The sequence below is a fragment of the Orcinus orca genome, chromosome 11 (genome assembly GCF_937001465.1).
Source record: "Orcinus orca chromosome 11, mOrcOrc1.1, whole genome shotgun sequence".
Taxonomy (NCBI): domain Eukaryota; kingdom Metazoa; phylum Chordata; class Mammalia; order Artiodactyla; family Delphinidae; genus Orcinus; species Orcinus orca.
Window position 1 is genome coordinate 12,890,127 of NC_064569.1, and position 16,918 is coordinate 12,907,044.

The 16,918-nt window shown below is 40.8% G+C and overlaps 1 protein-coding gene across 1 annotated transcript in view; it reads left to right on the forward strand.

Annotated features, from left to right (window-relative positions):
- The window catches only part of DERA (deoxyribose-phosphate aldolase), a 363,055-nt gene that overhangs the window by 209,104 nt on the left and 137,033 nt on the right, over nucleotides 1-16,918 (forward strand). Inside the window, exon 12 of the transcript XR_007470387.1 lies at nucleotides 10,372-10,496. The gene's annotated coding sequence lies outside the window, so the exon portion shown is untranslated. The remainder of the gene's footprint in view (nucleotides 1-10,371; nucleotides 10,497-16,918) is intronic.

Genomic DNA, 16,918 nt, shown 5'->3' on the forward strand with positions numbered 1-16,918 from the left:
ATCACTCCATGCCCAAGCTTAACCATTAACTTTCTAAGCTAAAGAGGAAGGGTTGGCCTCTTCAATGCTAAAACAGACATAACATAATTTACTTAAGTGTTTTTTGTTTTATTTTGAAGTAGTGCTTTTCTTTGTTTTCTGAATATATAGAAAAGATGACATTGGAGGACCATTTTCATCTTTCTGTGTGATGTATGTATCAATTTAAAATAAATATAGTAGAAAGTTTTATGAAACAAATCTTCTTCCTGGTGGAAAGAAGATACTTTGATGTCTGATTTCTAATTCACATTTTTATATGGAAACCCCCCGAAGATTTATTGATCTTGAGAATAAAAGCTCAACTGAGAGAGAAAGTTCTATAAGGACAGGAGGCAGCCATAGCGACATTTATATTTAACTTATTACTTTTTACAAAGGCCTTTTACTTTATTAGTACCATTATGTGGGACTCTACCTCGCAGATATTCCTGCAGCATATTTTGAAGAGTAATAGAACCTAGTTTGTGAGAGCTCTTTATCTACCTTTGTGCTATTAAATGCTTATTGAAATGTAGCCAAGACTACTAGTTTTCTTACGGGAAATTATAGGGTTTGGAAATTATTGAAGTGAGAATTTGTGAGGTTCTGCTCTATTTAACCCAAGTTTTCCCTACTACAGCTTAAAAGCCATTAGTTCTTGTTCTGTCCTTTTGACTAATGAGAATAATTGATTCCTGTCTTTGTTTTACATTATTCATTTATGTATTTTTGTCCATTAAGCTTTCCCTTTTAAAGTAGTGTTTTCAAGAAATGCCACATAGATGACCTGTGAGTAGAGGTTCCTGGTTATACTAATATGAAAAGGTGAGTAACCTCATTTCTGGGTCATTAAGCCAATTGGTGGATTTGGAATTAGACAGACAGATCTTTTCCATCTCTAACTTTAGCATGTCTATCAGATTGGAGTAAAATGCTTTGCTTAATGCTTTTCATTTCCCTGTTTACCCACTAATTACTTGAGTCTGTTCTTTATAGAATTTTAGAGCAGTAAGTATCATTTGAAACCATGAAGTTCGATTTCATCATTTCATAGATGGCCCAGGATGGTTAAGTTCTTTCCAGGCCCAGGTTTTCTCATATACCTGTAACACCGTCTTACCCATCAGGTCTTAGCTGAAAGCTTAAATGTTAAACGTCACCACTTTAAAGAGACCTTCTCTGACTCTCCTAAGAAGGCTTTTTCCTTCCTTCCCCTGTCACTGTACCTCCTTGATTTTCTTCCCAGTACTTACTATATGAGTCATGATATGTTGTGTACTTATTTATTTTCTGCCTTTTCTGCTGTACTCTTAAGATTCATGAAAGCAAGGTTGGTGATACCACCAGGAATTGCAAGGTGCCCAGTGCCCAGCAAGGTGCCTGATGCTGTGTAGGCACTTGATATGAGAGCTGGACCAGAACTTTATCTTCTCTCTTCTCTTCTTTAGTTACACACACACACACACACACACACACACACACACACACATACACACACACACACACACCCCTGATATAAACCAGCAATACTGTTTACATAAATTCTTGGTCATGTGACAGCTATTGGGCTTTTGCAAACATGGTGGCATACTTACGCCACGCAGGAGTTCTTACATTAGTGTTAAGTGCAAGGGACTGATACGATTATGCAGAAATCCTTAGCTGTAGCATCTGGAAAGTGCAGTGTTCATGATTTTTCTCCCAAAAGGGAGTGTAGATTCCGAAAGTGGAAAATGCAGGGTAGGCTAAAGACCCAACTTTTGAAACAGTGTGTAGACATGCTAAAGTACTAAGTTGAAGCCAATGATTTTGGAAATTGTTGCCATAAGAAACTACATTGAACCATAGTCTGCAATTGTAGTGCAATTTAGGGTCATCTGTAGAGTTTCTGAAAACCACTGATGCCTTGCTATACCCCTGGATCCATTGGAATAGACACTCCAGTGGTGGGTCCTGAGGGTGCATATGTTTAAAAATTGCCACTCATCATTCTGTTGTGTATCAGAGTTCAGAACAAAATACAGGATGCACTTTGGGCTTGGGTAACCCAGTTTGTGTTCAGTGTGTTGAGTATGTCTTTCCAAAAATCGATAAGCCAGTAACTACAGTGAATGCAATATTACTCATGACACTGAAGTTTCTTAACTGAAGATATTTCGTAGGTAATTATTGATGGTGTTACTTTAGGCTGCAGTCTATATAACTGCTTATAGAACAGTTCTGAAAATGGTTGACATTTTAAATGTGGTCCATCTACATGGTAACTTTGTTGCAGCGATTCCTTTTCCTGGAAATAGGCCAGTTGTGCCTTCATGTAGATTTGTAGCCTCTCTCTGCCCACTCACCATATGAATTCCTTCTTCTGTTTTAAGTCAGAGTTCAGGGCTTGTCTCCTTCAGAAAGCTTTCTATAAACAGCTCCTCTATCCTCCTGTAGCCATACGGTTGGTCCAACCGATCCTTGTTCACCTTTGTAAACCACTATGTCTTAGGCAGTACTCCTGTGAGTTGCCTGTTGGTTACAATGTCACCTTAATAGCCATTCAGCAACTTTTAAACATGGATTGCAAGGATGCAAAGACCTGATGACTGTCCAGTAAATATTTGTTGACTAAATGAGTAGCCAGGCCTGTTCCTTCCACGCAAGCATTCTTACGAGCGCAAGTTTAAAGAAAAAGTGCGGGGAGGTCGTTGGCAGTTTGCTCCTTGAAATAAAAATGAAATAGAGTTTTTCTTTTTCTTGTGGCTGATTTCCTTTAACAGGTCTCTTCACCAACTGGCTAGTGTCCAACTTTGTCAGAGCTGAAACATCAGACAGCTAGAAAAGAGGTTCTCAGTTGATAAATATTTGATTTACAAGGTATTGAGAGGTTTAAAGAAATGGAAGGGAGTTTGCCGAATGGGAGTCGTGTTTAATATGGTGAGGAAGATCCCCAATAAGCAGGTCTGTTTTTCCTTCCAGCGGCCAGTGGGTACCTAACTTTATCACCCTGGTTGCACTACAGATTGTTCTGGGTTGAGCGGACGACTAAACAAAACGAGGAAGACTGGTACGCTCTGGTTCCACAACATAAATACAGCTGAAGGGAATATTCTTAGATTTTTCTTTTCTTCTTTGCTATAACCTGTGATAAATATTGTATGTCTCAGCAGCATAGGGAAAAAAATGATTGATCCTTTCTCAGTGATATAGATACGTGGCTGTGTATGTTATATGCAGAATGAATGATTGAGAGAGAATGGGAGAGAGGGGCGAAGAGAGAAATGCAAGGCACTATGTAGAGAATTGCCAATAGCAATCTATCAAAGGCATGTCAGGAGTGCTCAAACAGATAGTGAATTTTATCTCTAATTCAATCATTTGCTCCTTTTCTATTGTCAAAGTTTTCTTTTCTTTCTAAATTTTACTTCTCACTACCCCCACCCCACCTCCAAGTTTCAAAGAAATAGGAACCTTTTGGAAAAAAAAATAAACTGATTGAATGAAATGCTTAAGAGAATAATGTGCTGCCTTTTATATATGCTGTGAATCTTACATGCAAAGATAATTCTACACATCTGGCACTGCATTTTAAGAGCATTGCACTTTAAATAGCTTTTTTCCCCATCAGATTTAGTGCAGACCATTCATTCTCAATGGGGATAATATTGCCCCCAAAGGAACAAAACTTGGTTTGGCCAGGGTGGGATGGGGGAAAGATTATTGGATATCATTATAGTTTATGACCCTCCAAAGGGCTATAGTACATAAATAGATATACAGTATTTCTGTCATTTGTCTTAATCTCACCTTTACTGAAATTTTTTCTTTGCTGAATGTATTAATTTGGAAGATCTTTAACCAGGTAATTTTATAAGACCTGTGCTTTGTTGGAAACTTGGTGTCAAGACTAACAGCTGAACAAAAAAGAGTTTGAGTCGGTTAGCAGGTGTAAATCCAAATTCTTCATCAATTACTTAGCTACATTCGTCTTCTCAAACTGTTGGAGAGAGTAGGTGTATGGGTGGGAGAGGTTTACTGCAATTTCCGGGACAGTGTGCGAACCTTTGATCATGAATACTATATACCTCTTGAAGGGTTGGTAGCTAATATACTTGGGTCTGTTTATTCAAGCAGTGGAGATCGGTTTACGAGTTTTCGCCAGGACGTTTCAGGTTTCTTCCCCCACACCTCCATCTCCCCACAGTGTGAACATGATGTGGTACTTCATTATAACTCTCATAGTTGTCTGCACTGACCCTCCAGCAATTCATCAGTTATAGTTCACGTTTTCCTACCTGCCATTGGTTCCCACAGAGGTTTCCATTTATGTATTTCTGCTCTGGCAATCCATGAGTCCCTGTATTCACCTATCTGTCTCTCCAGTCATGGGGGCAGTGGTTTGCCCTCTGTCCTCTCTAATGGATCCAAGAGGAGTTGTTGATTCTTCAGGTTGTGTAGCTTTTTACCTTTTGTTAGGATGGAGTGGTGACTTCCAAGCTCCTTACTAGAGGGACTGGAAACAGGAAGTCAGTGAAGCCTTGTAAAGGGTCTTCTTTTGTTCACTCTTGTTACGTGTCTTTATCCTGTCTTCGCATCTTAATTGTATGTTCCAAAAGGGTAGAGATCACGTAGAACTATAAAGCAAGAGAAAGGCAATTTCAACAAGCGAAAATTCACTCGTTCCTTCATTCATTTATTCACCATTCACCAAATATATGTATATATTTTTTGTGCACATATCACATGGCAAGCACTGTGTTGAAATTTGGGAGTTACAAATATGAATTAATCATCAATTAATCATGTTTTTAGAGAACTTAAGTCCAGTAACAGGAATAACACATTTCCCATGCCTTACAATTTCCTCAAAAAAAACCCAATTTTTAATGGCTGCATTTTGTATGAATATACTATCATTTATTCAATTATTCTCTTATCATCGGACTTTTAAATTTCTTGTTATAAACAATACTGTAAGGAACACCTTATACATAAAAGCCATTCATAAATCGCTATTTCTAGCATAAATTTATGGACATCGAATTACTAGGCTCAGAAGTATGAATTCTTTAGAATGTCTTGATTTTAATGCTCTTTTTTTATATTGCTCTCCAGCAAATTTTTACCAGTCTGCATTCCTGGTAGTCATGTGTGACTGTGACTATCTCACTGTACCCTCACTGGCGTTGAGTATTATTATTGTGAAGAGCTTAATTATTTAATAAAAAAGATTTTAAAATGTATACTTAAAGCCCAGACTGATTGCAGCCGTTTCTGCTTTTCAAAGGAGGTGGCATAATTCAAAAAAATGAGAAAACAAATATCTCAACCATTCCATTCTTTTCAGAGAATCTTGTGGACTGGACAGAAGGTCAAGGCAGGAGCTTTCAAAGTCTTGTCGGTTCAGTTTTTCTGTGCAGAGGGTGGGACACAGAAGAGAGATTTATTATTCAAGGGAAAATATCAGTGTCTCAGAATGCCTGAGCCAAGTAGTGGGTGAAAAACTGCAGGAAAAAAATGAGGGATGTTGAGTTTTGATGTGTAGGTAGGAGATTCAGGGCAGAGGTGGGGGCATGGGCGGGGCTGAGTCCCGGGACAGGTATTCAGAAAACAGAGGAGGCGGAGCAGCCCTTAAAATAAGTAGGGCTTAGAGAAATCCGACTCACAACCTTTCTGTCACCATAAGCCTTTGGTAAATCTGTTCTTTGTATGAAAATTAAGGAAAGGGGATATGGTCTATGTTTGTGGCACATTGTTTACAAAAAAAGGACAGCATTATGAAATAACAAGATGCTCCATCCACGTGCGCAACTCATTCAGCCAAAGTGAAATAAGACGTGAAAGGAATTATAAGTGATTCTGAAGAATTCCAAAGGCATTAGGAAGGATTTAGGCTTTCCCCTGTGAAGACTAAATTGGGTTATATGTCATTGATGTTTAAAGTTGGATGTTTTAAATTAGTTACGAGGCTGAACATTTTTTCATATGGGTTTTAATTTTTTTTTGGCTGTTCAATTTTTCTTCTGTGAATTGACTGCTCAGATCCAATGCCACTGGCATTCACAACTTACATAAAAATATTGTAACTGGGCTATATGGGAATAAGACAAAGCAAACTTCTCTCAGGCTTGACGTGGATAGGCTTTATAGTGATAAATAATATTTGTCAATATACTGGCTAGACATTCTTCCTAGAGGATGAGGGCTAACAAATGTCGATACCATTATGGGCCTCCAACAATTATTTGTTGCGTGTCTAAGAATGCTAGTTTTTTTTTTTAATTAATTAATTAATTTATTTATTTATTTATTTTTGCTGTGTTGGGTCTTCGTTTCTGTGCCAGGGCTTTCTCTAGTTGTGGCAAGCGGGGGCCACTCTTCATCGTGGTGCGCGGGCCTCTCACTATCGTGGCCTCTCTTGTTGCGGAGCACAGGCTCCAGACGCGCAGGCTCAGTAATTGTGGCTCACGGGCCTAGTTGCTCCGCGGCATATGGGATCCTCCCAGACCAGGGCTCGAACCCGTGTCCCCTGCATTGGCAGACAGATTCTCAACCACTGCGCCACCAGGGAAGCCCTGAGAATGCTAGTTTGACTCTGCTGAATGCCTGTTGCTAGAGGAAGGCTAGGAATATCTCACTCATATTCCAACAGCAACAAGAATTTCCTTCTCTACCACTTCCCCTCAAAACATTGTCTCTTAATTTCAAAATGGTCATGAGGGTTCAGAGATAAAATGAACATTTTCTCAGCAGGCTGAGTTATGATGTGCATTTTTCTAGACAACAGGAGTGGAGGAAGAAGCACTGCCAGTGCATTAAGACAATGCTTGGGACCGGGTTTAATGGCACACTAAAGTTTGGAGCCTGGGTTATGGAGACCATCAGACTCTACCCAGGAGCACCCAGTTTTGGAGCTAAATGCCAGACTACTTGGTTGATCTCTTTTTTCCATGCTAATGAGGTGTTCAGTTTTCAGTAAAGTATACTTGGCAAAAAAAGAAATCCAAAGGTGACTTTGTTTTGCTTCTGATTTGAACACTATCAGAATGTCCATAAAAAAAAAAGTCAATCTCAAAAGGGCTTATCATCACAAGAGCAATATTTTAAGAGTGAAAAACTTCAAAAGCAGGTTGGGATTCTGTTCGTTTTCCTGCTGGGATAGATAGTATCTCCCAGGATCTTCCTTTGGGAATCCTTGTCAGAGGATGAAAAGAACAAGGTTTATGTAGGCAGCGCCAGCTCCTGTTCCCTTCGGGGGGGGGGGGGGGCGGGGGGGGGGAAGCAAACAAAAACAAACAAATAAACCAAAAAAAAAAAATTACCTCTTCCAGTAGTTTGCCATGTGGATATAGTAAAATTTTACTTGATCTGCTGTTAATTGATCACTGTAAAAAGAAAATAGATTTTTTTTTAATTTTTTTTTTTTTTCCAGTACGCGAGCCTCTCACTGTTGTGGCCTCTCCCGTTGCGGAGCACAGGCTCCGGATGCACAGGCTCAGCGGCCATAGCTCACGGGCCCAGCCGCTCCGCGGCATGTGGGATCTTCCTGGACCAGGGCACGAACCCGCGTCCCCTGCATCGGCAGGCAGGCTCTCAACCACTGCGCCACCAGGGAAGCCCTAGATTTATTTTTAAAACTTATTTAATCAACACATTTTGTTAATTTTCTGCCTGAATGGGAGGAGGCTGGAGGAGAAAAATATTGAGATCAAAATCCCTTTGGGCCCAGATCATTGATAAATTGATTATGATGCTAATCAAACCCCCAAGCTGGAGAGCAGGAAACCTGGGGACAAGTTTATTAGGTTCACTTAAGTAAACCTAGGTCTTGGAATTGCAGTGGCATTGCTTATAGCTCTAACTTATTCTAAGGAGCAGAACAGAGCTGGCAACCTGATTCAACTTGTCTTGCTGTCTCTAAGGAAATCCTGATCTTGTACTCCCTGGGTTTGTGAGAGCAGAACAAATCTTGCCTCTAGTAGATGGGGACAGAGTCAAAAGTGCCAATTGCACCTGAAATGGACTTACTTCATCAACTTAACCCTAAAGAAACTGAAATGTAGATTCAGAGTTCATGGGTAACCCTGATACAGACCTGGCTGTGGGAATGATGTGGGGGTTTTGTCTCCCCACAGATTATTTGCAGACTGTGGTCTGGAATTTTCTTCTTACAGGTGTCTGAACTCCCACCGTCTTCTCTGTATTAGACTCTTTGATTTACAAATGACAGAAAACCTAATTCAAATTGGCTTAAGCAGAAACAAAAGAAGACTGTATTGGCTTGGGAATGGCAATATGTCAGGCCAGATCTAACTTCAGATTGCCTCGATCCAGGGGCTAAAATGATGCCACCAGAACCAATTCAGCCATCATCTCTTCATTCTGCCTTCTTTAGTGGCTTCATTCCCAGTTCTGTGTGGAAGCAAGCGGGAAACTTGGAGCTCCAACCCAGCATCCTTCAAGTTCACATCTCATGGAGAAATAGAACTCCATTCACTAGATAGTCCAGATGCAAGCTGGAACTGACTCCCATCAGCCCCGAGGTCATAAGCTCACCCCCAAATGAATCACTGTGGCCAGGAGGATGGAATTTTCTTCTCGTGCAGTCTGAGTCACGTACCCATTGCTGGGGTAGGGTGGTGGTGTCAACTATGGCAGAATTTTGTATTAGGAGAGTGGAGAAAGGAGGTTAAGCAAAGGAAATGGAGGATGCGTTGATACCCCCAAAGAGGCGGTGGCTGCTGCATGGCCAAAAGACCACAAAGTCCAGTACATGGTTCTGCATGCTTACTGATGAGATCGCAAAGCCCAGCTCTCTCCGAAGACTGACACAGATTTAATTGGAATAGGAATTAGCACAGTAAGCTTTTCGTCGAAAGACCCAGTGTCCCATGCCTCATGAAGCCACTGCAAGACAGTCACCTTTTCTTGCCAGCCCCTTGGAAAATAGAAATTTCACCTCTAAGAAATAGGCTGCTGATCTCGAAAGAAGTGAACATATGAAACGCTGTCATTTCTTGTCATACACTTTTCTTTTTTGTTTAAAAAAAAAGCATGAAAGTTGAGGGCCTGGTATCAGCTTACTGGGATGTTGTTTACTGGGGAGAGTTATCCAGGTTTCAGAGTCAGAGTTGGGTCTGAGATAAATGTGATACTACCATAAAGATATTTTCAGACACAAGGAACACCATTAATCTGGTACCAGTATCAGTCAACAGTTGAAGTTTCTTAAGGCCTTTTCCTGGTCTTCTTTGTGTGATACACTTTATCTAAAGGAGATCATCCACTTCAAAAGCAGTCATATGTTGGTAGATACTACTCACATCTTTCACCAGATGAGATTCATTTCCTAGACCCAAACTATAATTCAATTCTTACTGGCATCTCAAACCCATTATATTTAGTATTGAACTCATTATCTCTAGTCTTGTTCTACTGACTGTGTTCCCTGTCTCAGTTTATCATATCATCATCATCAACCCAGTCATCCAAGCCATAAACTTCCCTCTGCCTATTGACTTCCTTGCGTCTCTCAAACCATCTTTTATAGGATTCCCACTTGGGTATTTGTCTACATTCAAACAACATTTCATGTGTCTAAATTTCAAACCCACTATGTGTCAGGTCTGTTTTAGGTGTTGAGGATACCGCAGTAAACAAAACAAAAGTTCTTCTCTTATAAAGACTATATTTTAGTGGGAAGAGAGAAACAATACCTGAAGAAATATAAATAAAATGGGGAAGGGGTAGAGGGAGAGCTGAGAGTAGTGAATTGCTATTTTCTGTAGGGCAGTAGTGGAAAGTTTCCTTAATAAAATAGTATTTGACCAAAGAGAGTTTACGGAAGTGAAGGAGCCAGCAGTGTGGATATTGGGGTAAAATGAGATGAAGTTTATGGAATAGCAGAAAATACAGAGATGAGAGTGTGTATGAAGAATAACAGGGGGTTCCTTGTAGCTGGAGTGGAGGGAGCAAGGGGCATAATGGGAGAAGGTGAGGCCAGAGGGGATGGCGGGGGTAGGGTGGGATCAATCAGGGGAGGGCAGTGTAAGGTTTTGGCTTTTATGGAGTGAGATGAGAAGCCATTGGAGAGTTTCAGGTTAAAGAATGAGTTAATCTGACTGCCATCCTAAAAAGAATCATTAAGACTAGGTGGAAAACAGACTATAATTTTAAAGTTGTTATGGACTGAGTGGTATCCCCCCAAATCCATATGCTGAAGCCCTAACCCCCAGTGTGAATGTGTTTGGAGATAAGGCCTTCAAGGAGGTAATTAAGATTGAATGAGGTCATAATATTGGGGTGCTAAGGACTAGTGTTCTTGTGAGAAGGGGAAAAGACACCAGATCTCTCTCTCTCCTCCGACAGGGGCACAGGGGAAAGGCTATATGAGGAAACAGCAAGAAGACAGCCATCAACAAACTGAAAAGAGAGGCCTCACCAGAAGTCAGCCCTGATGCCACCTTGATCTTGGACCTCTAGCATATAGAACCGTAAGAAAATGTATTTCTGTGATTTAAGCCACCCAGTGTGTGGTATTCTGTGATGGTAGCCCTAGCAGGTTGATACAAGGGTAACATCCTCTATTATAACAAAGGGAAGAAGTGGCAGACATGTCAGATGTTGCTGATGTTTCAGTGAAGTTGGAATTGACAATGATTGGCAATTGGGAAAACCCTGGTGACCCTGATATGGCTGTTTCATTGGATCGGAGTGAGCTGAAGAGAGAATGGGAAAAGGGGAAGTAAAGACCAAACATGGACACATTTTAGAAGAATTGGAATATAAAAAGGAATAGTGAAATGGAGTAGTTACTTGAGGGTGACTGTGGGAACATGAGAGGGGTCCTTTAAGATGAGAGATCCTAAAACAGGTTTTACGTTGATAGGAACAATCTAGTAGAGAAAGAAAAAAATGTCATGATATGTAAGAGGGAGGGAGAATTGTTGAGTGGCCCTAGGAGGTGACCTTGGTCTTAAATAGGAACACAGACAGTTCGTTCACTGTACCAGGAAAAGGTAGGGTAAATGGGTACTGATGCAAGTCAGTCAATAGACATTGACAGCAGAAGAATGTGGGCGCTCTTTTCTGATGGCTTCAACATTTTGAGCAACACAGGAGGCAGGGTCATCAGCTATGAGCAAGGACCAGGAGAAAGGTATGGAGGGTTGAGGAGAGATGAGAAGGTGTGAAAGAGTCTTCTAGAAGATGCGGGGAGGGGCGTGAATACAGTCAGCAAATGTAGAATTGTTGCTTGACCTCCACGATTATGCGTTTAGAGTGAGATAGAAGAACTAAGGGCTTTTCTTCAGCCTTGTTCAACTTTGAGGCTGTAGGTGCAGAGGAGACGGAGTTGGTTTAACCAGCACTGGGATTTTGCAGGGTCTGTCAGTCAGGCTACAGTCAGAAGACAAGAACCACGTCAGGAACTGGAACAGGGAACATTTAATACAAACAATACCTAGGCGAACCAGGGTTAACTGTTAAAGGGGTAAGGATAACTCTAAGGTACGCAGAGGTCGCCACTGCAGAGAGTGGCTTCCAGGTCTCAGGCTGAAGGAAACGTGAACACAGAAGGAATCTGGAAACCTGGAGGAGGGCCACACAGGACTGAGGTTCAGGTCTCTGAGGAGAGAGCATGGCTGCTGTAGGAGCTGTGTGCTGAAGAGTGATGCTGACCAGTGAACAGTGCCACTATGCTGGGTGCTGCTGGGATGTCCACGAGCCAGTCCGCTTGTGTCATGAAGTAAACACGACACCAGAAGTGCCTTCTTCCTCCTCCAGGCTCGCAGGCTCCCTCCAGGGCCCTCTATTGGCAGGGCCTGTCTTGGAGCAGCAGGTAAAGAAGAAATGAAGTCTGCAGAACCCAGCTCCCACATCATAGAGCAGGGCAGCCAAGGGTGGGTTTGGACGGAAAGGCAGTAACAGTAATGGGCACAACCAGGTGAGCCCAAGGGAAAGGGAGAGAGGGCAGGAAAGTGGAGGCTGTTAGCCAGGGAGGGATTATAATAATGAATCATGGAATCTTACCAGAGAAAGGAGGGAGGAGAGGAAAAAGGAGGTGAGGGGCAGTAGAAAGAAGTAGGATTTGGGGTCACCATGTACTGCAGTCCATGTGAATGACAGTCTCTAGAAGTATGCAGAGCATGACCTGCTCCACTGTTTGCCAAGGCCCTGGAAGGCACCACGGGACCCAGTGGGACCAAAGAGAGATTGGAGGAAGGTTCTAGGCACGAGCAAATCTGGTCTTGCTCTGCCACTTTCCAACATCTTCATAAAGCTCTACTAGACTGATCCAGTTGAAGAAAGTCAGCCGATAAACTAATTTCTAAGATCTTTCCATTTACTCTAAGGAACATGGAGAAGGTCAATGTCCACCCACACTGTTATTAAACATTGCAAAACTCAGGACTCTTTCAGTGCGTTTCTCCTTTATTTTCTAAGCCAAGAAAGACAAAACCAAGAGCTTTAGTTCCAGTAATTGTATAGCCAAGCAATGAAGTATTAGATATGTTTTCCAAACCACTTGAAGAATCTCATCTTCCCCTGCATCTTCATTTCCTCCACGTCTCCCTGTACCCGCCCTCTTTAGAATCACTGACCTAAACATATAATTGTCTAATAGGGGAATTTCAGCTATCTCCTAGAAGCCACCCAGGAAGAAATCTCAGGCTCGAAGCGTTTTACCCCTAAAAAGCATAGTAGTAGCTGACGGCCGACCCTGCCTGCGGTGATTATAACCTGTCAGAGTTCACAGGTGCTTGCATATCACCAGGATGCATGAATCACACCAGTCTCACATTTCTTAGGAGGGGCCCACCCTCCAGCAATATATATATATTTTTTTACATCTTTATTGGAGTATAATTGCTTTACAATGGTGTGTTAGTTTCTGCTTTATAACAAAGCGAATCATTTATACATATACATATGTTCCCATATCTCTTCCCTCTTGCCTCTCCCTCCCTCCCACCCTCCCTATCCCACCCCTCCAGGCGGTCACAAAGCACCGAGCTGATCTCCCTGTGCTATGCGGCTGCTTCCCACTATCCAGCAATATTTTGACAAAAGGACAGCTTTCAGGAAGGTATAGGATCTTATTTAAGTGAAAAAATAAGTCATAATAATAATAGTCATTTTTCACCCTAGGACCATAAACGAGGCTGAAATGAATGAATCTGCAGAGTCAGAAACACTGCTGATGGCGCTAGGTCAAGTTTGGTTTGGAGCTGTTTATTGACTCGGCATTAGCAGACCCCAGACTCATGTGGGGCAACAAGTGGTGTGGTCTTAATTTCTTTATCTGCCTTTTTTTTTTCAAAAAACCCTACTCATCCAGATCTCTTAAGGGTAAGCTGCCTCCTTTTTTTTTTTTCTTAGCAGCACCACGTGGCATGCAGGATCCTAGTTCCCCGACCAGGGATTGAACCCGTGTCCCCTGTAGTGGAAGTTCAGAGTCTTAACCACTGGACCGCCAGGGAAGTCCCTTGCTGCCTCTTTTTAATCTACCTATGCAATATGAAATTCAGAGCGTATTACACCACCGTCCAATAAAGGTGGGCTTTTAAAGGAGAACTGGAGAGTGATACACAGGGTTTCCTAATCACTACACCTAATTGCAAAGAGGGGTGAAGAATTTTTCATGAGTATCTGAACTATAATTAAGCACAAATAATCAACTATGAACTTTCTGTTATTTTAGCAGTGTGTTCTGAGGCTACCACAATTTTCCCAGCAGGACATAGATTACTGTTTGTGGTAAATCAAATGAGTATGAAAAAAACGGCATACAACCAAGTGGGAAATCAGGGAGGTAAGACTCCAAGAAAGTAGTTCTAAGAATTCCTGAGTCAGGAAGAGGTAGGAGACATTTTAGAGGCTAAATGGAGAAGAATTAAATAAAAAGAAAAACCCAAATAAACATGAAATGGAGGAAAGGGCAGGTGGAGAGGCAGGACTGAAAGGCAGGTATAGGGATCATATCTCTAACCAGCTGGGGAGATCAATCAAAAGCAATCATTTTCCAACCTAGACTTCATTAGAAAAGTGTTCACTCCATGGGGACAAATTCAGCTTCTAATTTTTTTTTACCCACAGCAATTGATTACTGGATGGGCAAGGTACACGCAGAGTAGGATTTCTTATTGTGTGGGAGTAAAGATTCTAGAAGGAAGGCTGTTCATTGGGGGGTGAATATGGAAAGTGGAAAAGTGTTCTTGCCCTTCTAAGGTCAGGGGGTTCATTCATTTTTCTTTAATTTCACATTTCTTTGGCATTTCCTAGGTGTTCGGCAAAAACACTTTTTCACATTTGTGAGCCAGACCAATAACTTCGCTCCTTTCATGGTACTTATATTTTGGCTAAAGAGAAAGACAATATACATGTAAGTAATCAAGATAATAGCAGGCAATTATATCCCCTGTGAAGAAATTACAGCAGAATGGTGGGTTAGAGTATCCATTTTCTTGCATAGAATGAATTATTAGACACTTTTATCTTTCCTCCCTCCCTCTCTCCTGCTGTCCTTTTCTTCCTCCTTTTCATTCTTCACACATTTTGTTAAGCCTGTATTATGTGTCAGGTGTATCTGGTTCATATTTTTATACTCCCTAACCCTCACCCGAGATAGTGTTTCACACCTAATAGGCACTCTGAAAGTTGTTTGAAAGATTTAGTTATTCACAGACTTTGATTTTAGTAAATGAAGGACATAAGGTGTCAAAAGACAGAAAAGACAAAAATTAAGCATAATTAACACAGAAACAGGTTAAAATTAGACGACAGTGAGCCTTATTGGCACAAATAATGACTATATCAATATGGCATTTGAAATAGCAGGACGGCATCATTTATCTCACTTTTGTGTCTCATCTGTCTTATGAATTCGGAGAAGGCAAGGCATTTTGCCAAATTTAGAAGCAATTCAAATTGTACGTATTAAGAGTTTCTACGGAAACCTGTGTATGTCTGTATTTGATTGCTGGCAAGATAAAAATTTCCTAGTTAAAAGAAAATCAGTTCTTAAAACAATGAGAACGGGAGGGAGGGAGAGAGACAGAGAGACAGTGACAGAGAGACAGAGAGAGAGCAAGAAACCCAATGTGCACAGTTAATTGTAAATAATCAGAATCAGATGGTCTGACCTCTTCTTAAGAGGCAGAAGGGAAAACAAAGGGAAAACAGTGATGGGCAGAATGCATTTTGGAGGTCGTTGCTTTTCATCACAGAGCCTTCGTGTGTTGGGTGACTAACAAGTTTAGGCCGATTTCCCCTGGTAAAGTAGCTTTGGATGACACAAGCCAAACATTTTTCCTCTTAATTCTCCTGGTAATAGCAATTTATATTTTTCAAGCAGTGTGAGAATGGAGGAAGGCACACGAATGCAGATGCCAGACCTTTCTTCCCACCTCATATGTAAATGTTATAATAGGATTTCTCTGACTTAGCAGTACAGTAGAGTGAAGGCACCCAGAATTCATTTTGATTTCTACTCCCGCTCACAAAGGCTCCATAGGCTTGTAGAAAAGATCAGCATTAAGCAGAAAAAGTCACAGCCCCACTAACACTTTCAGGAAGTGTGGGTTTACCGTAACATACAAACCAATCCGAAATCTAAGTCAGAAAGTTATGGGTGTCTAAGGGTGGAAGACGTAGGCAGATAGATGTTGCAATTGGTATTATGTTGCATTTCAACATTTTTGCATAAATTCCCTCAACCTAAGGCATATAAACACATATTCATGAAAGAACCCACATGACTATTTTCAGGAGATTACATAAAATATTTATGTCCCTCTGTCCTCCTAACCAATTACTTTCCCTAAGGAAAAAATATAAAAAGTATGAAATGTGATTTAAAAATTTACCTTGTAACAAGTAACTGGCAATTAACTCATTCACAGCCACATTTCTTTGTTCTCAGTTACAGCTGGGATGTATTGTAAAATAACTATCACTTTTGAACTTTTCAAACTGGGATCCACCATATCAATGGTGGCAGGCAACTCAAAACACAATGTAGATTTTGTATCAATCAGAATGTCAAATGATCTCATTAGAGTTTCAGGTCTATATGTGGGTGAATTTCAACTACTCCGCGTTTCCTGCGTGAAAGTTTAGCAAAGATTAAGTCATTTACCATAGACAGTTGGCAGAAGTAGCTGAGTAGAAGCTTTGATGAAATGTGTCAATCATTTTCCAGCAACTCTGCCTTTGACAGTCGGCTACCGGGAGTAACCGCTGTCACTAAGCTACACCAATGTGGCTGGAGTTCTTTTGACCTAATATTTCTTCTCTACATTTTTGCCTTTAACTTGTTTGTGAATGCTTTACTTCTACGATTGTTTTTACTCTTAAAATTAACTTTCTGACGATCATACCCTGGGATTCTTTTTCGAAAAAAAAATTGGGGGGGAATAATAAATTGAAGGGGTGAGCTTGAGAAGTTGTATGAAGAAACAGCACATAGATAGTACATAATTAAAGAGTGAATGTACCTACTATCCCATTTATATAAATTTTGTTCCCAGTTTTACTTAAGATTAACTACCTACTCTTACTTAGCTTAATTCTCAGAGTCAAATATTGTTTCTGGTCTTGTCCCTCTCATAAGTCTGAAGTAAATCCAGTGTCTGGTGGTGCTGGTATACAGCATAAACGCTACACATCTGCTTGTGACATAACTATGTAAAGCCAAAAAATCTTGGCCTTCCAAGGGTCTCAGTAACAGATCACTGCAGGAATTATTCCAACTATTTCAGAATCTGAGCTTCCAAAATACTGCACTTCTCTTTCTCTGAGGAATTGCTAGTGATCAGATACTAATAAAATTTGCAGTCTCTGAACATGTACACAAATACCACATAAAATGATAAGCAAATTTAACACATAGAAAAATGAATTTGAAGCAATGACC